At 38.9% G+C, this 23956-nt stretch overlaps 1 protein-coding gene and 2 long non-coding RNA genes across 8 annotated transcripts in view; 2 read left to right on the forward strand and 1 right to left on the reverse strand.

The window, feature by feature from the left end:
- Window positions 1-23956, reverse strand: part of LOC106510655 (uncharacterized) — a 282042-nt gene that overhangs the window by 77750 nt on the left and 180336 nt on the right. The window lies entirely within an intron of this gene.
- Window positions 1-23956, forward strand: part of RLF (RLF zinc finger) — a 96301-nt gene that overhangs the window by 50419 nt on the left and 21926 nt on the right. The window lies entirely within an intron of this gene.
- On the forward strand, window positions 542-7270 carry LOC146402695 (uncharacterized). Its single transcript, XR_014807521.1, has 2 exons — window positions 542-2174; window positions 3286-7270. It is a non-coding gene; the product is annotated as an uncharacterized LOC146402695 (long non-coding RNA).

The raw sequence follows: 23956 nt of genomic DNA on the forward strand, positions 1-23956 counted from the left end.
AGATCCAAGCTGCAGTTGCAACCTAAGCCATAGCTTCAGCAACACTGGATCCTTAATTCACTGGGTTGGGCCCGGGATCAAACTTACATCACAACACTCCCAAGTGGTCCAAGGTGGGAACGCCTCTCAGTTTTCATCTTACTCCATCTGACTTCTCTGTCTTTTAAACTTTTAACAGATTTTCCCATTTGACTTCTAGGATACCACATTTGTTTGATTTTCTGTGTGCCTGGCTGGTTGTTCTTTCTCATTTTTATTTGCTCTTCCTCATCTCTCTGATGATTGAATGTTGTAGTTCTCTAGGTCTCTTTTTGTATCCTCTATTTTCTGTCTACATGTATTCATTTGGTGATGTTGGCCTTAAATATCAACTACGGTCTGAATCCCAAATGTTTTATCTCCATCCCTCTTCTCTCCTCTGAACTCCAGACTCTTATATTCAACTGCCTGATCACTGTCTCTACTTACGGTGTCTCAAGCTTAACATGTTCATAACTTAACTTGTATTTCTGATATTAGGGCTTTGTTTTGTCTTTGTGAGCTTTTTTTTTTTTTTTTTTTTTTTTCTTTTTGTCTTTCTGCCTTTTCCTGAGCCGCTCCCAGGCTAGGGTCTAATCGGAGCTGTAGCTGCCAGCCTATGCCAGAGCCACAGCAACACGGGATCCAAGCTCTGTCTGCAACCTACACCACAGTTCATGGCAATGCCGGATCCTTAACCTACTGAACAAGGCCAGGAAACAAACCCGCAACCTCATGGTTCCTAGTCGGATTCATTAACCACTGTGCCACGACAGGAACTCCCTGTGAGCTTTCTTCTAAATGAATTCAGTTTACCGTCCAACTGTATTCTCATTGTTGGAAGTGGAAGGGGCAGATAGGGAATAATTAACTATCACTTTTTGGAGTTTTTACTGTATATTAGGTGCTATGCTAAATGCTATATATACATTGTCACATTTAATTCTCGCTACAACTCTTACATAGTTTCCTTTTATTGGTGAGGAAAGTGAGGCTCAGTTAAGTAATATGTTCGTGGTTACAAAGCTTAAAGTAGATAAGCTGAGATTCAAACCTAAATTTGATATAGTACTACTAATATCATATTAAAGATATAGTATGATAAATATTATCCTTGGTGTATATACCTAAGTGTCCATATGTCTAATGCTGTCTTAGGCATTGGAGATACAAAGACAAGTGTAGAAGCCTTTGAACTGCTGTACTTATTTTCATTCTTGCCCTCTATATTTTTTTCTTCCCCAGAGTAGCCAGAATAATCTCAAATTTAAATCAGGCCATGTCACTTCCTTGATCAAAACCATTCAATAGTTAATCTTCCTCAGAATAAATCCAGAAGTCTTTATATTCTCTGTGCCCCTGGTTACATGTCTAACCATCCTGACTATATGTTGTGCAGTAGTGCTCCTCTCCAGCCATCTTGTTGTTGCTGTTTTTTGAACAAGGTAAACATATTGCTACCTTAGAGGCTGACCTCAGAGCACTGCCTGGAATGTCCTTCCACAAGACAGTTTGGATGCTCATTCCCTTACATCATTCACATCTTTCCTTAACAGTGCCATATCAGAGACCCCTTCCTCCCTGTCGCCTCTAAAATAATACCCTATCTCCTACTCTGTCTGATTTTTCTTTAATAAATATTTCCTGTCATTATAAACATACAGATCCATCTAAAATGGTCCCCATCATGCTCTTTTCCCTTAACCCACCTGTTTTTTCTTTATAGTACATGTCACTATTTCTGGACATCATATTAGTTTATTCTCTATTTCCTCCCACTAGATTGAAAACTTTATAAGGAGAGGGACATAGGTTTGTTCACTGCTGTATCCTTATATTCTAGAAGAATACCTAGCCACGTAGTAGGCACTCAGAGGGTCTAGATGTCAGCCTGTGTGTTCATTTATTTGCAGTGTTGGGAAGGGTAAGGAGATGGGAGACTGATTACCTCTAATAACAGCTGGAATATTGTGTGTTTAAGAAACTTAATCAGAGTAAATAATAGTTATTCACAGCACCTGAGATATGACAAGAAATCAGAAGACGCCAAGATGCTAGACCTTGGATTTAATTCCTCTTCCTCCTATAAAAATAACAACTTTTCCTTTAATCACTCAGTCTTTGTTTATTTAAAACCTATTTTGAGAGTTCCTGTCGTGGCTCTGTGGTTAACGAATTCGACTAGGAACCATGAGGTTGCGGGTTCAATCCCTGGCCTTGCTCAGTGGATTAAGGATACAGCGTTGTTGTGGGTCTGGTGTAGGCTAGTAGCCACAGCTCTGATTAGACCCCTAGCCTGGGAACCGCCATATGCCACAGGTGCGGCCCTAAAAAGCAAAATAAATAAATAAAACCTGTTTTGTTTTTAGGATTGTATTTAGGCATTGGCAAATACATAAGAGTGTGTATGGCCTAGTTTGGTTATCAGAAATAGTAATAGGAAGATAAGTATTAAGCTATATGATAGTGCCCCTAAATTTGGTAGATGTGTAGAGGTAATATCTTTGTAGACTGGCATATAAGGCTTTATAAAAATTGATCCATGAGTTGGACCTTGAAATGAAGATGGGGTTTGGATGGTAAAAGAATGGTTTTAGAATAACTGACAGTGGTAGCTAGGGAGCCACTAGAGAACACCTTGCGTGGGGCAGAGAGTGGGTGTTGAGGTCTTGTGAGTGATAAGACCTATTTGGTAGGAAAAGTAAGGCCTTGGAAACTCTAGTGCATTAGAACTTAGATTTAATGCAGTACAAATTAGGAAGGTTTTGAAGATAAGAAGTGGCATGACAAACTATGTTTTAGGAAGCATAGACAGAAAGAGTATATATTAGATTTAGGAGAAGGGATTGGAGTTAGCAGGAGGAGAAAGGACAGGACTTACTAACAGGACAAAAATAGGGGATAATATGCAGAATACTTTCAGAAGATTCATAAGGCCTGGGAAATCTGGAAGAATGGGGATGCTCTCCTACTGATAGGTATGGTGAAGAGGGATAGAGAACAGGGAGAGTATGGAAAGTTTTGTACAATGTCTTTCTTGGCTTGTTTTTTTTTTTCTTTTTTGCTATTTCTTGGGCCGCTCCCGCGGCATATGGAGGTTCCCAGGTTAGGGGTCCAATCGGAGCTGTAGCCACTGGCCTACACCAGAGCCACAGCAACGCAGGATCCGAGCCGTGTCTGCAACCTACACCACAGCTCACGGCAACGCCGGATCATTAACCCACTGAGCAAGGCCAGGGACCGAACCCACAATCTCATGGTTCCTAGTCGGATTCGTTAACCACTGCGCCACGATGGGAACTCCTCTTGGCTTGTTAATAACAAGGCAAGAAAACAGGATTTGTTCCTGAAGTTATATAATTAATTCCTTTCAACAAATTGTTGAGTTTGCAAGGAACTGGCTTATAGGAAATATGATCCATTTTTCTGTGACAGAGGTTGCCACACTATTATGGCCTGTGGACCAGATCCACCCAGCTGCTTATTCTTGTAAGTAAAGTTTTGCTGGAACACAGTCATGCGCATTTGTTTATTGTCCATGACTGTTTTTACTCTGTAGTGGTAGAGTTAAATAGCTGTAACCATGACCATCTGACCTGCAAAGTTGAAAATATTTTCTATCTGTGCCTTTACAAAAAAATGTTTGCCAACCTTTGCTATATGAGATCCAGATTTCCTAGTGTTTTACAACCATTAAATATCATTTAAACTTCCATGTTTTACCAATGATGAAACTGAGGCCAAGGTGATAATATTTCCAAGGCTCTACCTTCATTAAGCTGATTATTAAGTCCAAGTCTAGGCTAGAACATACATCTTCTGGCTCACTGGCCAGCTCTCTTTACACTGTACAACTACTTCAGATTGGTAAACACTGGTGAGTCATGTTCTAATAGGAACTGTTTTGGCAGTATATCATCCCATTCATATTTATACACTTATGTATAGGTGTGACTTAAAATAGTTTTATAATGATTGGGATTAATTTGTTAAATATGTCAGTGTGAAAACATTTGGCACACATAAAATTATTTTAAAAGGAACACTGGTATCATCATAATTAATGTCTTATCCAGTGATGCTTTCTTCTGCAAGTGAGAGCAGAATTTAGAAGATCTTTAAAATTTGCTTTGAAAAAGTACCAGTGAATCACTAGAAGTTCATTAATTGGATTTTAAAATCAGCATGTGTTCTAAGGCAGCAAAGTTATACACACATATTTGCTACCTACTTCAGCTGAGTTTGGAAGTGTCAAATTAACTTGAGCAGCAGCTGGGAATAAAAGTACTTGTATGTTGGCACCTGTGGGTATCACAATAATGGGTATGTGTAATGGGAAACCTCTGCTGGGGAAGATTTAGCCAGACACATACAATTAAGATTAATTGATGGAGTTGCCTTGAAATCTAGAATTCAGAACTCCATGGGATCCTTGAGTACTTGGTTGTAAATACTTTATTTAGAATGGATGAGATGACGCTGTTACTAATTTTACATACAAAAAGATTTAATGAAGTTACAGGCTTGGCTATGGCCCAGTGTCCCAAGTGGATGTTTTATATATATATTCACATTAAAAAAGGAAGTCTTTGCAAAGGTCATGTTTTCCACTTATAATGTAAAAGATAATGATTTTTAAACATGAAACACTTGTGTTATTATGAAGAGACAAGAAATCTGTCTGCAGAGTTTTTAGTACAGATAAGGTTCATTTCAACATTGATCCTTGAATGAATTACATCTTCAATGTCTAATGTGGTTAATAGACATAATAACAGAGGCTTGTTTCTTTTCTTGATGAGGAAAGGAAAAGACAAACAGGACCTAATTTACTCACCAGTCTAACACTGTTGGGAATTGATATAGTCACTAGGTATATAAATGATAAACAGAGCAAATACATTTAAACAGGACCCATTGGGAATTTGTTTGGGTGTATAAGAAACAGTAAACAAGAACATAGAAATTCTGGGTGTAGCTTAAGTAAGAAGTTTAAGATGAATTCTCAACAAGAAATAATAAAGTGTATAATCAAATTTAACTCAAAATATGGATAATCTTACTTTATCCTTATTGTCATATGGTAAATGAAATATACACTCAGGAAATACATTAAAGGTAGGAAGGCTGTAGCCTTCATATGTAAAGAAATTGAGGATTCGCCTATTTAAATATTTTGCCTCCTAAAGCAGTGTTTTTTAAATAGCTTTGAAGAGATCTTCTTAGAACTTAGTCTGTATTTGGATCTTACTTCTGTTACTTTCATGGGTTATGTGTGGGTATTTTGGTTGGTATATGATTATCTTGGAGGGGTCATTGTGGAGAGATAGACACATCATTTGCCAGAATTCAGTAGGACAATTCAGTCTTCTCTCAGATATAATCATAGGATTTAAATAGAAGCATCAGTCATAGGATTTAGTTAGAACCATCAGTGACCATTTATTTCTTTAAGAAACATACAAGTGGAGTTCCCATTGTGGCTCAGCAGGTTAAGAACCTGACACAGTGTCCCTGAGGATGCAGGTTCAATCCCTCGCCTTGCTCAGTGGGTTAAGGATCCAGCACTGCCACGGGCTGCAGCATAGGTCCCAGATGAATCTCGATATGGTGTTGCTGTGGCTGTGGTGTAGGCCTGTAGCTGCAGCTCCGATTCAACCCCCTAGCCCAGGAACTTCCATATGCTTCAAGTGCGGCCTTAAAAAGAAAAAAGAAAGGAAGAGAGGGAGGAGGAAAGAAGGAAAGGACAGGGAAAGAAGGGAGGCAGGAAAGGAGGGAAAAGAAAAAAGATGCAAGTGACCACTCATTAGCATAGTGTTGGTCTGTAGTATTGCTGCAGTAAAAGAAGCCTGGGTTTTAGAAGCACTGTCTTTTTTCCAGGTGGTGTCTATGAACCTAACAAGGATGATTCACCCAAAGGTAGACCTATGGTTACATGAAATGTAGCCTTGCAGACTGTAACTCTCCCTGCCCTTCTCCTTCTCAGGGATGCAAGGGGGAGGAATCTTACATAGATAACCTTAAATCCACTTTGATTCCTTTTTTGGGGAAAAAAAAAATTTACCAGCTTGTTAGTTTTGTTTTGATTTTGGTTGGTTTGGTGGGATTTTTTTCTGATGTTCCTGGGCCAGGGATTCAACCTGTGCTGTAGTTGTGGCCTCTGCTGCAGTTGTGGCCTGTGCCATGGCTGTGGCAGAACTGGGTCCTTAACCCACTGTGCCACAGGGGATTTCCATCCAACTTGTTTTTAAAATCTATCATTAGTAACAAATTATTTGCATTATACCCCAGAACTGATCAGGAAAATACTAGATTAAAACCACTATTTTAGAAAAGGGTAAATGTTAAAATATTCCAGTAATGACACTGGCCAGAGTAGTAGTTTACCTTAGTAGCCTAAGCATGGAGATAACTTCAGAAAACAAATATGCCGTCTCTACTCACCTTCTCATATGTCAGTTTGCTGCTGTTGTACCATTGGTATTTAATTCACTGCTTATTATGAAAGCCTTCTAATAATATCTATTCTTGTCCCCACAGTTCATTTTCTGCAATTGCCAAGGTGATTTTTTTTCTTTTTTTAACAAAATTAGGCATTTTATTTTGAGATAAATTTAGATTTATGTTATTATAAGAAATAATATAGGCATGCCTTCCAGTCATTTAACATATATTCATTGGAGACTCTGCTAGGTGCTGGGGATACAGAGATGAACAAGATACAAGGGAGAGCAACAGCAGGCAGTATTCACATAATGTGAAACTTGGAGAAAGGTCTGTGCTGGAGATTGAGTTCCAAGTCATCAGCATTTGAAACCAGAGTGGCGGGGACTTAACGTTTTCACAACTCTGGAAATTATAAAGACTTATCACAATCCAAGGAAGTTTTATTCAAGAAAAATGCATGAATCTCAGAATAGTGAGCTTGGTGGCATTTTAACTTGCCCTACTTCTCAGTTCCCTCTCCCTAGCTTCACAGTAACCTTGAAAAACAGCAGCCTAGCTGCCACCCAAGGAAGCAGAAAGGTTTTGGAACTCTGCAAAAGCCCATCCTCACAGAATTGACCTATTTGGCAACTTTCTGAAAAGCTCTGTTCTCACAGTATTTGTCTTTATTTGACTCAGAGATCACTCTGTCCCAGGGCATTTGTCAAAAGCAATCATTGGTAATTGTCTAACATAAGAGTGGTCTGAGGAGGACCAATAAAAGATTGGGCCAACAAAAGATTGACCAAAGAATTAAAAAGAAAAATTGGGATATCAGATGTCCATAGATGACTTTGAAAACCTAAGTGCCTAGTACTCTGGAAGGTAACACACATGGATAGTGCTCTATGTCTGCCAATGAATAACCTGAGAAGACCCTAATTCCTTATCTCTTGTTTAACTTAAGGCTCTGCACAAGTAGGAAATGAAGGGCAAGGCAGAGTTTCAAACTGCCTACTGAAATATTAAAAGCATACCCCAAAACACATATATACAGCTGTGGCATTTAAACAACATATTCATTTTTTTTTGTTTGTTTTTTCTAGGGCCACACCTGTGGCATATGGAGGTTCCCAGGCGAGGGGTCCAATCAGAGCTGTAGCTGCCTGCCTACGCCAGAGCCACAGCAATGCCAGATCTGAGCCATGTCTGCAACCTACACCACAGCTCACAGCAGTGCCAGAGCCTTAACCCACTGAGTGAGGCCAGGAATCGAACCCACAACCTCATGGTTCCTAGTTGGATTCGTTAACCACTGAGCCACAACGGGAACTCCAAATTTTTTTTCTTTTTTATTTGATAATATATTCAACATCCTGAATTAAGTTAATCAAGAAGAGGCTATAGTGGATACACATGGCTACACATGACAAAGAATACAGACCTTATAGAATTATTCCAGGAAAGTCACTAACCAAAGAAATATTAACAATAATAAACCCCAAAGAGGTGGGAGATTCTGATTTCCAGAGTTGCCACAATATATTACATTATTTAAAATATCCGCTTATTGGAGATCCCGTCGTGGCTCAGTGGTTAACGAATCCGACTAGAAACCATGAGGTTTCAGGTTCGATCCCTGGCCTTGCTCGGTGGGTTAAGGATCCGGCGTTGCCATGTGCTGTGGTGTAGGTTGCAGACGTGGCTTGGATCCCATGTTGCTGTGGTTCTGGTGTAGGCTGGTGGCTATAGCTCCGGTTCGACCCGTAGCCTGGGAACCTCCATATGCCGAGGGAGCGGCCCAAGAAAAGGCAAAAAGACAAAAACAAAACAAAAAACAAAAAATCTAAAATATCCACTTATTGAATTCCCTTGTGGTGCAGTGGGTTAAGGATCCAGTGTTTTCACTGCAGTGGCTTGGGTTGCTCCTATGTCAAGTGTTTGATCCCTGGTCCAGGAACGTCCGCATGCCATGGGGGTAGCCAAAATAAATAAAATATCCACTTATCACATAAAGGAAAAATAGTCCATACACAGGGGAAACTTAGAATGTCCGGAAGTTAGATTTATTCGGAAAAGACTTTAAATCATTTATTATAGATACACTCAGTTCTTGTCATTTGTGGTTGGTTATTTTCTGAATAGTCACCGCAAACACTGAAACCATTGCTCTTAGGCAAAATATAGGATTAGGTTCCTGTAAGCCTCTGGTCAAATAATTTTTGTCAAGTGGTCAGTACATAATTTCATTTCATGTGTGCTTCTGTTTAAAGGTACTTTATTTAATTTTTATCATTGATTCATTAACAGTGAACTCATAGCCAACAGCACATAACTCATGCCTGAATGAAGCTTATTTAAGGCATATTACAGCCTCTTCCACTTGGAAACATTACATAGCACTTTAGTATTGCACTTAGCAAAATCACCAATGATAAATACAAAAACTACAAAAAATCGAAGTATCTATTTAGGGTAGAACATGGAAAAAAGGTAGTCGTTACAGTGTAAGAACTGAAACAAAAAGGCAGAGTGAAAACGAATCTGACTAGTACCCATGAGGATGCAGGTTTGATCCCTGGCCTCGCTCAGTGGGTTAAGGATCTAGTGTTGTCGTGAGCTGTGGTGTAGGTCGCAGATATGGCTCAGATCTGGCGTTGCTGTGGCTGTGGGATGGGCTAGTGGCTACAGCTGTGATTCGACCTCTAGCCTGGGAACCTCCATGTGCTTTGTGTGTGGCCCTAAAAATACAAAAAAAAAAAGAAAAGAAAAAAAAGAAAAGGCAGAGGGACACATTGTTTGATCTTAGTTCAGAACATGCTTGCCAGAGGACTCAAATTTTTCTGCCCTTATGTGCATGTTCATGAATGACTGTGATAGCACCGTGAGTATTAAATTTGGAGGTTAAAATTAAATTTTAGCAAGTATGCAAACTTGTAAGTACAGAATTTGCAAACAATGAAGATCAACTGTATAATCAAAGAACTAAAGCAACCAGAAGAACATTTGAGAAAAATGTGTCAGTAAGTAGACAGTAGGGGTAAAGAAGTAGGAAAAAAAAAGAACCAAATAGAGATTCTGGAGTGGAAAAGTACAATAATTGAAATTAATTCACAGGAATTCCCATTGTGGCACAGTGGGAACAAACACGACTGATATCCATGAGGATGCGGGTTAGATCCCCAGCCTCAATCAGTAGGTTAAGGATCCGGTGTTGCCATGAGCTGTGGTGTAGGTTGAAGACACAGCTTGGATCCAGTGTTGCTGTGGCTGTGGTGTAGGCTGGCAGCTGTAGTTCCAATTCGACCCCTAGCCCAGGAACTTCCATGTGTCGTGGGTGCATCCCTTGTTAAAAAAAAAAAAAAAAGAAAAAGAAAAATTTATCCACTAGACAGACTCAACATCAGATGTGAACTCGCAAAAGAAAATATTATCTAACTTTAAAGGAAGAAGTCGATTGAAAGTATTCAATCTGAAGAACAAGAGAGCCTCAAAATACATGAGCTGGTGGAGTTGAAGAAGAAAACACAATTTAAATATAATAGTTGGAGACTTTAATATCCCACTTTCAAAGTGGACAAACCAACTAAACGGCAAGGAAATGGAAGGCTTAAGCAATGTTATAAATAAACCAACTATACCTAGCAGACATCTGTAGAATCCTGTTATCCAAGAGCAGCAGAATATACATTCTTCTCAGATGCACATGGCACGTTCTCCAGGATAGACGTTTGTTAGGCCACAAAACAAAGCTTGATAAAAGAATTGAAATCATATGAAGTACGTTCTCTGGCCACAATGGTATGAAATTAAAAATCAGTAACAGAAGGAACTTTGGGAAATTCGCAAATGTGTGAAAATTAAACAACTCAAATAAGCCATTAATCAAAGAAAAAACCATGGAAAATTAGAATGCATGTTGGATGAATGATGAAAACACAGCATATTGAAATTTATGAGGTGCAGCTAAAAAGCAGCACTTAGGGGAAATTTATAGTTGTAAAATGTCAATATTAAAAAAAGAAGAAAGATCTCAAAATAATAACTTACCCGTCTTTCCAGAAGGACTAGAAAAAGAATAGCAGACTAAACACAAAGCAAGCATAAGGAAGGCGATAGTAAAGATAAGAGTTTAAATAAATGAAATAGAGAATACAAAAGCAATAGTGAAAAGTAATGTTTTTTTTTAAGAAGATCAAAATTGACAAACTTTTAGTTAATCTGAACATGAAAAAAGAATGCTCAAATTTTTACTAAAATCGGGAACGAAAGAGAGGATATGACTACTGATTATTACAGAAATAAAAAGGGTTATAAGTGCATACTGTTGACAACTTTATGCCAAAAAGTTATATTTATTTAGATGACATGGACAAATCTTAGAATGAAACAAACTACTAACACTCGGAGAGATAGAAAAACTGGATATACCTATGACTAGTAAAGTGATTGAGTAGGTAGGTTAAAAAGTTCCCACAAAGTAAAGTTCACACCTGTGTAGTTTCACTTGTGAATTGTATAAAATATATGCAGAAGAATTTATACCAATCCTTCACAGAGTCTTCTGAAAAATAGAAGAGGTAGTGCTTCTAAACTCAGTGAGGCCATTATTATCCTGATAACCAAAAACAGACTAAGACATCAAAAGAAAGAAAGTTATAGACCAGTATCTATAATAAAATATAGTTGCAGAAATCCTCAACAAAAATCAGCAAAACAAATTCAGCAACATTTAAAAAGGAATACTGTCTACTCTCTGTATCCATGGGTTCTGCATCCAACTGTGGGTTGAAAGTATTCCAGGAAAAAAAATTTTTTTTTCTAGAAAGTTCCAAAAAGCAAAACTTGAATTTGCCCCTACTAGCAACAATTTATATAGCATTTACATTGTATTAAGTATTCTGGAGATGATTTAAAGTATACAGGAGGATGTGCATAGGTTATATGTAAGTACCATACCATTTTATACCAGGGACTTGAGCATCCATAGATTTGGTATCCATGAAACGTCCTGGAACCAATAACCCTCTGATACCGAGAGATGACTGTATATACCTTGACCATGTGGGATTAATCACAGGAATGCAAGGCTGGCTTAAATCAATTAGTATAACATACTATATTAACAGAATAAAGGATAGAAGCTACATGTTTGTCACAAGAGAGACAGAAAAAGCATATGAAGATCCTATACCTTTTCATATTAAAAGCATTCAACAAACTAGGAATAAGCAGGATAATTCCTCAGCCTAGTAAAGAGCATTTGTGATGGCTTTCATTATATATAAGGATGAAAGATGGCGTAGCTTTCCCCTAACATCAGGGACAAAACAAGAAGTCTCTTGCCACTTCTACTCAGTATTTAACTGGAAATTTTAGCCAGAGAAGTTGGGCAAGAAAACAACTAAAAAGGCATCTTAGATTGGAAAAGAAGATGTGTTAAGTATTTCTATTTGCACATATCATGATCTTGTATATAAAGAATCCTAATAAAATCAATATACAAAAATCATTTTTATTCATATACATCTAACCATATGAAAATGACATTAAGAAAACAGTTTTAGAAGTTCCCTTTGTGGCTCAGCAGTTAACAAATGCAATTAGGATAGGATCCAAGAGGATGCATGTTTGATCCCTGGCCTCGCTCAGTGGGTTAAGGACCTGTCGTTGCTGTGAGCTGTGATACAGGTCGCAGATGTTGCTGGGATCCCGCATTGCTGTGGCTGTGGCATAGGCTGGCAACTGTAGCTCCAATTTGACCTCTACCCTGGAAATTTCCATATGCCGCAAGTCCGGCCCTAAAAAGCAAAAAGAGAAGGAAGGAAACAATTTTATTACAATAGCATCAAAAATAAATATTTAGGAATAAATTTTTTTTTTTTTTTTTTTTTTTGTTATTGTTGTTGTTGTTGTTGTTGCTATTTCTTGGGCCGCTCCCGCTGCATATGGAGGTTCCCAGGCTAGGGGTTGAATCGGAGGTGTAGCCACCGGCCTACGCCAGAGCCACAGCAACGCGGGATCCGAGCCGCGTCTGCAACCTACACCACAGCTCACGGCAACGCCGGATCGTTAACCCACTGAGCAAGGGCAGGGACCGAACCCGCAACCTCGTGGTTCCTAGTCGGATTCGTTAACCACTGTGCCACGACGGGAACTCCAGGAATAAATTTTTTAAAAGTTCAAGACAAACAAGATTTAAAATGTTGAGAGAATTGCTAAATAAGGGGGGAGAGTGGCATGGACTGGGGGTTAATGCAGACTCTTGCATTTGGAGTGGGTAAGCAATGAGATCCTGCTGTATAGCACAGGGAACTATATCTAGTCACTTATGATGGAACATGATGGAGAATAATGTGAGAAAAAGAATGTGTATATGTGTGTGACTGGGTCACTTTTCTGTGCAGTAGAAATTGACATAACACTGTAAACCAACCATAATGGAAAAAATAAAAATCATTAAAAAATGTTTAAAAAAAGAAAAATGCTAAATGAATGGAACAACATCCCATGTTCATGGTTCAGAAGCCCTAATATTCTTAAGGTGGCAGTACTCCCCAAATTGATCTTCATTTTTTTCTTTCTTTTTTGCTTTTTAGGGCCACACCTGTGAAATATGGAAGTTCCCAGGCTAGAGGTTGAATTGGATCCAAGCCACATCTATGCCATACACCACAGCTCACGGCAACACCAGATCCTTAACCCACTGAGCGAGGCCAGGGATTGAACCCACATCCTCACAGATACTAGTTGTGTTATTAACTCACTGAGCCATAATGGGAACATCCCAAATTGTTCTTTAGATGCAATGCTATCTCTGTCAGAATTCTACCTTTCTCTTTTACAGAAATTGACAAGATGATCCTAAAATTCATGTAGAGCGTCAGGGGACTCTGGCTAGCCAGCACAATCTTGTAAAAGAACAAAGTTGGAGAACTTAAACTTCTTTACTTCAGAGCTTACTAAAAAATTTCTGGAATTCCCGTCATGGCTCAGTGGAAACAAATCTGACTAGCATCCATGAGGAGGCGGGTTCGATCCCTGACCTCTCTCAGTGGGTTAAGAATCCAGTATTGCTATGAGCTGTGGTGTAGAGCACAGACACAGCTCAGATCTGGTGTTGCTGTGACTGTGGTGTAGGCCCTCAGCTACTGCTCCAATTCAGTTCCTAGCTTGGGAACCTCCATATGCTGTGGGTACAGCCCCCCCCCCAAAAAAAAAAAGAAAAAAAAAATCCATCGTCAAGACAGTGCAGTACTGGCAAAAGGGTAGGCAGAAGGATCAATGGAATAAAATTGAAAGTCTACAAATAAGCCTTCACACTTAGGGCCAGTTGATTTTCTGCATGGATGCAAGATAGTTCAGTGGGGGAAAGACTAGTCTTTTCAATAGATGGTTCTTTAACAAATGAATATCGACTTGCAACAGAATAAGTAGAATTTCATTGAACTGTGTGTGTCAAAGGCAAGAAAGTGAAAAGTTGATCCATCAGATGGGAGGAAATATTTGCAAACCATAGCATATTATTACTTGAATCCAGAATATATGGAGAACTCTTAATAATAAAAAGACAAATCAGAGTTCCCGTTGTGGCTCAGTGGTTAACGAACCCGACTAGTATCCATGAGGATGAGGTTTCGATCCCTAGCCTCTCTCAGTGGGTTAAGGATCTGGTGTTGCTGTGAGCTGTGGTGTAGGTCACAGATGCAGCTTGGATCCTGTGTTGCTGTGGTGTGGTGTAGGCCAGCAGCTGTAGCTCTGATTCGACCCCTAGACTGGGAATCTCCCTATGCTGCAAGTGTGGGTTTAAAAAGACAAAAGACAAAAAAAAAAAAGTCAAATCTAGTTTTTAAATTGTCGAAGGATTTTTTTTAATTATTAAAGTTTTCTGAGCAGTTTAGGTTTGCAGAAAAATTCAGTGGAAAGTACAGAGTTCCCGGAGTTCCCATCATGGCTCAGTGGTTACCGAATCTGACTAGGAACCATGAGGTTGCACGTTCAATCCCTGTCCTTGCCCAGTGGGTTAAGGATCCGGTGTTGCCGTGAGCTGTGGTGTGGGTCGCAGACGCGGCTTGGATCCCATGTTGCTGTGGCTCTGGTGTAGGCTGGTGGCTACAGCTCCGATTAGACCCCTAGCCTGGGAACCTCCATAGGCCGTGGGAGTGGCCCCAGAAAAGGCAAAAAGACCAAAAAAAAAAAAAAAAAAAAAAAAAAAGTACAGAGTTCCCATATGTATCCCCTTACCCCCAGTATCAGCTGTTTGACATCTTGCCATTGGTATATTAATGTTGTTACAGCAAGTGGATCAGTACATTATTATTTACTAAAATCCATAGTTTAAATTAGACTTTGCTCTTTTTTAATTTTTTTTAAAGTTATTTCCTCAATACAATTTTTTTCTACTGTACAGCAAGATGACCCTGTTACTCATACATGTACACATTCTATTTTCATACAGTATCATGCTTCATCATAAGTGACTAGATAGAGTTCCCAGTGCTACACAGCACGATCTCATTGCTAATACAGTCCAAAGGCAATAGTTTGTATCTGCTAACCCCAAGCTTCCAACCACCCCACTCCCTCCCCCTCCCTCTTGGCAACCACAAGTCTATTCTCCAAGTCCATGATTTTCTTTTCTGTGGAAGGGTTCATTTGTGCCATAAATTAGATTCCAGAAATAAGTGGTATCATATGGTATTTGTCTTTCTCTTTCGGACTTACTTCACGCAGTATGAGAATCTCTAGTGCCATGCATGTTGCTGCAAATGGCATTATTTTGTTCCTTTTTATGGCTGAGTAGTATTCCATTGTGTATATATACCACATCTTCCTAATCCAATCGAAATTAGACTTCACTCTTGGAATCGTACATTCTATGGGTTTTCACAAACGTATGACATGAATCTATCATAGTATCATACAGAATAGTGTCACTGCCCTAAAAAATTCCTATACTCTGCCTATTCATCCCTCCCCCTCTCTTCTCATGCCCCTGCAAATTGCTTACCTTTTTACTGCCTCCATAGTTTTTTGCCTTTTCCAAAATATCGTGTGGTTGGAATCATACAGTATGTAGCCTTTTTGGATTGGTTTCTTTCCCTTTATATGCATTTAAGATTCTTCCATGTCTTTCTGTCTTTGTCTCTCTCTTTTTCCCCAAGTTATTGTCAAACTCATATTGCCCTTATTTAATTTTTTTTAACCAACCGAAGTCCATGGTTAGAGTTCAGTCTTCATACTGTGCACTCTGCTATCTGAAATTCTTAGGAGTCTAATCCTGCCATTTATTGTGCATGCTGTTATTTTCTGGAATGCCTTGTTTGTTTATGCTTTTTATAGTTTGGGATTGTGAACTTCACTTTAGGTGGGGTAGTTGGGGGGCAGGGAGTACTTTATGTCTGGAAATTCTCATAGGCCTTAGTTAACATATCTCTCTCTATAAATAGTTTTTACATTTGCTTCTGCCAGGTGATTCAAAGGTATTACCGCCCAGAATTTTTTTTAATTTTATTTTTCTCAGTTTAGGGTTTTATTTTATTTTATTTTTTTTAATTTTTTATTTTTTTAATTTTTTATTTTATTTTTGTCTTTTTTGCTAATTCTTGGGCCGCTCCCACGGCATATGGAGGTTCCCAGGCTAGGGGTCGAATCGGAACTGTAGCTGCCAGCCTACGCCAGAGCCACAGCAACGCAGGATCCGAGCCGCATCTGCGGCCTACACCACAGCTCACGGCCACACCGGATTGTTAACCCACTGAGCAAGGGCAGGGATCGAACCCGCAACCTCATGGTTCCTAGTCGGATTCGTTAACCACTGCGCCATGATGGGAACTCCTCAGTTTAGGGTTTTAGACAACAGAGTAGCATTTTATCAAACTTCAAGTTTGAATGTGAACAGGTTATAAATTTTCAAAATTTTTTTTGATCCCACAAGAATCCAAGGCGAGGTGAACAAACATGTCTTCCTGCTGTATCCATGACTTTTCTTTTTCTTTTTTTTTGAAGTCCAGTCCACACTTTCTCTGACTTTTCAGTTCTTTGGGGGTTACAGCTTTTTTTTTTTTGTAAACAGAGCCACAGCAGTGACAACACCAGATCCCTGAGCCACCAGGGAACTCTGAGGAGTTGCAACTTTATGCAGAAGGGCTCAGTGCCGACTTCTTGTCCACAGTACAAGCTTTATCATTCCCTTACCTCAGCTTGTAAAACCCAAGCCTCTTGGTAGAATTATCAACAATGCAGCAAGTTAGAGCACTTGTCCAGTCATACTTAAATATGCTTTCCTCTATTTTTTTTTTTTTTTTTTTGGCCACACCCACAGCCGGGGATTAAACCCAAGCCACAGTATTGACAACACTGAATCCTGAATCTTTAATGGCTAGGTTACCAGAGAAGTTTAAACACTTTTGCGTCTTCATGGGATTTTTTTACTTCTCAAGTGTTTAGCTACATATCTATAAAATGTATTTGTTATGTTTTATCCAGGATTTCTAAGTGCTTTGCCACAGGAGTATTTTCAGGTATTATTATTTTCAGGGCCATACCCGTGGCATTTGGAGGTTCCCAGGCTAGAGGTCAAATCAGAGCCATGTCTGCTGACCTACACCACAGCCACAGCAACACCAGATCCAAGCCGTGCCTGTGACCTACACCACAGCTCATGGCAATGCTGGATCCCTAACCCACTGAGCGAGGCCAGGGATTGAACCTGCATCCTCATGGATACTAATCAAATTCATTTCCACTGGGCCACGATGGGAATTCCCCACCCATTATTCTTACCCAGTATAAATCTTTGTTTTTATTCCTTATTCAGCACCAAGGCTAGCAGGAAAGTATGTAGTCATTATATATGTATAAAATTCATAGGATAAAGTGGTATGTTTTCATCTTTGACACCTGAGTTTACAGCATTAGCCACTTCATGGCTTTATCCTAAAAATTTTGGTCCTGGTAAAATCAAATGCCATTGATATTGCTTATGCATGATTTATATTTTTGTGTCATTAAGTTTATTAGACTTTTGTTATGAAATAGGTCTTGATAAGGAAAGATCTGAAGGAACTTGTTAGGATTTGAAAGAGGCTTAAGGTGAGCATGTGATGTGGAGTGAATAAGTCTGAAAAATCTTTCAGATGCTTCCAGGTTCTTGACTGGTTTCTCTTATGGGTCCATTTGTTTCAATTCAGTAAATGACTAGTGACTACCCTTAGAAATAAAATAATCACCATATTCCTTGTCTTCAAAGAACACACAGTTGGGTATATAATTCTCTTTCTGTTCATGCATAATGTATTGTCAGTTCTGCTGTTAATGCTCCTCAGTATAGCATTGTGGCTAAGAGTATGGACTCTGGAGCCAGACTGTCTAGGGTAGATGCTGGGATGTTTACTACCTGTATAACCTTTGGCAAGTTACTTAATCTCTCTGTGCTTGAAGTTTTGTAATCTGTAAATAGGGATAACAGTATTTTATACTGTAGGGCTTTTGTAAAGATGTAGTAATTTAGTTGATGTAAATTTGTAAAACAGTGCCTGCTCTATAGTAATTCTGTATAGGAGTTAGAAATATTATCATTATTTTACACTGCTTTTTTCCCCTTCACATTTCTTTTCTTTCTTTTTTCTTTTTTTGTCTTTTTGTCTTTTCTAGGGCCGCACCCGCAGCATATGGTGGTTCCCAGGCTAGGGGTCTAATTGGCGCTGTAGCCACCGGCGTCCACCAGAGCCATAGCAACTCGGGATCCGAGTCGCATCTGCGACTTACACCACAGGTCATGGCAACGTTGGATCCTTAACCCACCGAGTGAGGCCAGGGATTGAACCTGCAACCTTATGGTTCCTAGTTGGATTCATTAACCACTGTGCCACAATGGGAACTCCCCTTCACATTTCTTTATTACTCTCTCTGCCTCAATAATCTGTTTACCCTAACCTGTCTGTTTTGTAGGCTGATAAAAACTCTTAAGTCACAATGGAAATTATGGTAAAAGAACGAATATACAATCAACACAATCCAACCCGTCTTTAAAATAGGTATATATTGGGAGTTCCTCATGGCCTAGCAGGTTAAGGATCCAACATTGTCACTACTGTGGTGTGGATTTGACCTCTGGCCTGGGAACTTTTGTGTGTTGCAGGTGTGGCCAAAAAACAAACAACAAAAAAATTACCTATTTTCAGTGGTCATATGTTGAATCCATGCTGTGCAGTTAATGTGTATAGGCAAATACTGGAATAAAATTCACTGTATTTTTAGCATTAGTTATTACGGAATTTTAAGATATAACAATAATTTTTATTCTCCATATTTTTCAGGTTTTCTATTATAAACATTTTATAATAAGGAGAAGTCTAATAGAAGTTAAACTAAAAAACTATACTGATTTCAAGTCATTCTTTTTAGATATATATCCAAAAGAAACAATAACAGAAAAATCCTCTGATTCCACATAAAACCCGACGGAAAAAAGTATCATATCCTCTAGTCTCCCACTCTCATTTGGTTATATGGTGGTACCTTTATGGAAATCCAAAAGTGCCGTGCTCCACTATGTCCCACTTCACATGTTTGACTTTCAGAGGTCTCCCATCTTCTGAGAGGAGGAACCACGTGCCAAAATGTAGGGCTTTCCAAGCAGACTGAATTTCAGTCTTTACCAACCTAGCTATTTTTGTGTAATTGAAACTGCACTTTGTGACACAGCCTTTTTCAGGATATCTCCTATTCAGAGCAGTTTAGCTCTGTCCTAAGTCACTAACCTTATTTAATGTAAACTTTTAATCGCTGAGTGTCAGCTAAGTGTAATTGCCACTCTTTACAGTTGCATCAGATAACTCCTCCCTCCCCTGCATATGCCATGATTACTTGCATTTATTTGTTTGCTTATTTCCACCATCTTTTTTGAGGTCTTCCCCATCCTTAGCCATCTTGACTCTGATAGCCCCTAGAGCCCTTATCTTTGAAGCCTTTTTTGCTTGCTCCAGTCCACATTATTCTTCTTGTCTTTAGTCTGTCTCACTTACTCATCCTGCCGTTTTGTGGCCACTGGGTTATTTATCTTACAGTTGTCTTTCATTCCAACAAGGGTTGATGTTCCTCCATGTGCCTGGCCCTCTTGTGGGCACCGAAGATACAGTAGTGAGTGAAACAAATTCTTGCCTTCATGGAACATATATTGTAGTGGGTAAGATAGATAGTAAACAAAGTTTATTATTTGGTGCATGTGTTCTCCTTGTCTTAATAGCTATAAATGTAAATCCTAGGAGTGGGAATTATATTTAAGATCAAAAAAATTATTTCAGCACCTCTCTAGGTACAAGTTTTTTCTTAGATACTCATCATAATTCTCAAAATCTTGCCAATGACCTTTATTTAATTTACTTTATCTGAAAAGTATTTTGTGGCATATATCTGGTCTTTAATGTGGTCTTAAGCTATTTATTGTAACAGTTAGGGACAAGTAGTTTAACTATTGTATCATTAGTGAGATGTTAAACATATCATTTTAATTTACCTGAATTTTTCTGTTTATTTACTTTTATTTCTTTAACACATCTCTTTTTTCTCTGCATTCAAGAAAATACAGGTATTTGGGGCCAAATACTGAGATTCTTTTCACCTAAAAAGATGTTAATTGAGTGTTTATTTGTCATACAGTGCCTGAAGCAGGTACTAAATGGGGATAAATGTATGAGATAAGATATTGGTATCAGTTTTCAAGGAAGTTAGGGTCAATAATGAGGGACAGTTAACTGACTGAAGATTCTCTGTCTTCAGTTTCTTTATTTGTTAAATCAATCAGATTTTTTTTATTACTTAGTTACCCAAAAGTGGAAAATAAGTCTAGAAGGATGTTCCTTTGTTAATAGCCTAGATAAGTGTGTATGAGGCAAATTAGTTCTTAGTCAGAAGGCTATATAAAAACCACACCATAAAATACTCCTGCTTTCTCGATAGAAACCTTAAAGGAAGTAAAACTATCAAGTTAAGGGAAAATAAAAACGTGTGTAAGATTATGTGTGCTTGCTTAGGTGTTATGGATGGACCTCATAATCAGAACCTTCATTATCAGGCATATAGTCGTATTATAAAATGTTAGGTAACAGCAGTACTAAACATAAACTTAAAAATGGTTATTATTTCAAGTTTACTAGAAAATGTATAACTTACTAGAAAGTTGAAGGTAAGTTTGAAAAGTTGGTGGAGATTAGTCCAGTGCAGGGGCGTGGTTACTAGAGTTCCTTGTGGTAGACTCAGAAGGCACTGAGAGGAGTTTCCATCATGGCACAGTAGAAACGAATCTGACTAGGAACCATGAGGTTGTGGGTTCGATCCCTGGCCTTGTTCAGTGGGTTAAGGATCTGGCATTGCCGTGAGCTGTGGTGTAGGTTGCAGATGGGGCTCGGAACCTGTGTTGCTGTGGTTCTGGCGTAGGGATTAGATCCCTAGCCTGGGAACCTCCGTGTGCTAAGGGTGTGGCCCTAAAGGGACAAAAGATTAAAAAAAAAAAAAGAAGAAGAAGGCACTGAGATAACTGGAGGAACAAAAGTGCTTTTACTCCTAGGAACTCCCTGGATTTGATAGTCCAACAATATTGCTGTGTTACTCTTAGCTGTATTGAAATTTTCCTGCTCCTTCAGTACCATGCTCACTTTTACCTCTTAGGCCCTTGCATGTATTTTTCCTTCTGTATGGAACAAATTTCTTATTTCTCTCTATTCTTTCCCAAAGCTTATTCCTATTCATTTTTTTCATTCTCATATTGGTTGTGACTTCATCTAGGAAGTTGTTTTCGACCCCCTAAGCTGGGGTTAGATTTTTCTGACTAAAGATATTTGAACAATATTCTATTCATGACCAATGTAACATTTAACATGTGATCCTACTTCCTCATTTATTATTCTTGACTAGACTCTGAGTTCCATGAGGGCAAAAACTGGTTTGGATTGTATCCCCAATGTATAGCACAGTACACAGGTACTTAATAAATAATACTGCTTTGACTAATAGATGTGTACATTTTATCATGGCTGTTTCCTTCTGGGATTTTGTGTATAGAGAATTACGGGGAGTTCCCGTCGTGGCGCAGTGGTTAACGAATCCGACTAGGAACCATGAGGTTGCGGGTTCGATCCCTGCCCTTGCTCAGTGGGTTAACGATCTGGCATTGCCGTGAGCTGTGGTGTAGGTTGCAGACGCGGCTCGGATCCTGCGTTGCTGTGGCTCTGGCGTAGGCTGGTGGCTACAGCTCCGATTCAACCCCTAGCCTGGGAACCTCCATATGCCGCGGGAGCGGCCCAAGAAATAGCAACAACAACAAAAAAAGACAAAAAGACAAAAAAAAAAAAAAAAAAAAAAAAAAAGAGAATTACGGATATCCTTTATAAGACTGCTCTTGTCCTCACAGAGTTTATAGTTTAGTTGGAGAGCCAAAGTAAAAGCACATAGAAGGGTAAAATAAGGTTTTGGTTTGCATTTCTTTTTATTTCTTTTAATTTTTTATAGCTGATTTACAGTGTTCTGTCACTTTCTGCTGTAGAGCAAAGTGACCCAGTTGTACATTTGTACACATTGTTTTTTTCCATTATCCTCCATCATGTTCCATCGCAAGTGATTAGATATAGTCCCCTGTGCTGTACAGGAGGCTCTAATTGCTTATCCATTCCAAATGCAATAGTTTGTATCTCCTAACCCCCAACTCCCAGTCCCTTCCACCCCCTCCTCCTCTCTCTTGGCAACCACAAGTCTGTCGTCCATGTCCATGAGTTTGTTTCTTTTCTGTAGATAGGTTCATTTGTGCTGTATATTAGATTCCAGATATAGGTGATATTAGGTGGTATTTGTCTTTCTCTTTCTTTTTTTGTCAATGAGCGATTTTATTTTATTTTATTATTTTATATAATGATTTTTATTCTTTAAAAAATTTTTTTCCATCATTGCTGGTTTACAGTGTTCTGTCAGTTTTCTACTGTAAGCATGATGACCCAGTTACACATACATGTGTACATTCTTTTTTCTCACATTATTATGTTCCATCATAAGTGACCAGACATAGTTCTCAGTGCTACAGAAAAGGATCTCATTGCTTATCTTTTCTAAAGGCAATAGCCTGCATCTGTTAACCCCTAGCACCCTATCCATCCCACTCCCTTCCCCTCCCCCTCCCCCTTGGTAACCACAAGTCTATTCTCCAAGTCCATGATTTTCTTTTCTGTGGAAAGGTTCATTTGTGCCATATGTTAGATTCCAGATATAAGTGATATCATATGGTATTTGTCTTTCTCTTTCTGACTTAATTCACTCAGTATGAGAATCTCTAGTTCCACCCATGTTGCTGCAAATGGCATTATTTTGTTCCTTTTTATGGCTGAGTAGTATTCCATTGTGTATATATAACACATCTTCCTAATCCAATCATCTGTCAATGGACATTTGGGTTGTTTCCATGTCTTGACTACTGTGAATAGTGCTGCAGTGAACATGCAGGTGCATGTGTCTCTTTCTTGGAAAGTTTTGTCCGGATATATGCCCAAGAGTGGGACTGCTGGGTCATATGGTAGTTCTTTGTATAGTTTTCTAAGTTACCTCCATACTGTTTTCCATAGTGATTGTACCAGCTTACATTCCCACCAAAAATGCAGGAGGGTTCCCTTTTCTCCATACCCTCTCCAGCACTTGTTATCTGTGGACTTATTAATGATGGCCATTCTGACTGGTGTGAGGTGGGATCTCATGGTAGTTTTGATTTGCATTTCTCTAATAATCAGTGATGCTGAGCATTTTTTCATGTGCTTGTTGGCCATCTGTATATCTTCCTTGGAGAACAGTCTATTCAGGTCTTTTGCCCATTTTTCAATTGGGTTGTTGGCTTTTTTGCTGTTGAGTTGTGTCTTTTTCTTTCTGACTTTTCTTAGTATGAGAGTCTCTGGTTTCTTCCATGTTGCTGCAAATGGCATTGTTCTGTTCTTTTTTATGGCTGAGCAGTATTCCATTGTGTATATGTAACACATCTTTTTTTTTTATGTCTTTTCTAGGGCCTCATCTGTAGCATATGGACATTCCCAGGCTAGGGGTCTTATCGGAGCTACAGCTGCTGGCCTATACCACAGCCACAGCAACGCCAGATCTGAGCCACATCTGCAATCTACACCACAAGCTCATGGCAACTCAGGATTCTTAACCCATTGAGCAAGGCCAGGGATCGAACCTACAACATCATGGTTCCTAGTCAGATTCGTTAACCACTGAGCCACAACAGGAACTCCATGTAACACATCTTCTTAATCCATTCATCTGTTATTGGACATTTATGTTGTTTCCATGCACTTCTCTAATAATTAGTGATGTTGAGCATTTTTTCATGTGCCTGCTGGTCATCTGTATGTCTTCTTAGGAGAAATGTCTGTCTTCTGCCCATTTTTTGATTGGGTTGTTTGCATTTTTTTGTTGTAGAGTTGTATGAGTTACTTGTGTTTTTTGGATTAAGCTGTAGTCGATTGCATAATTT

Source organism: Sus scrofa, chromosome 6 (genome assembly GCF_054392235.1).
Source record: "Sus scrofa isolate SSC_HxYL_T2T_F1_AM1 chromosome 6, Sscrofa_HxYL_maternal_Yorkshire_Landrace_v2.0, whole genome shotgun sequence".
NCBI classification, from domain to species: Eukaryota; Metazoa; Chordata; class Mammalia; order Artiodactyla; family Suidae; genus Sus; species Sus scrofa.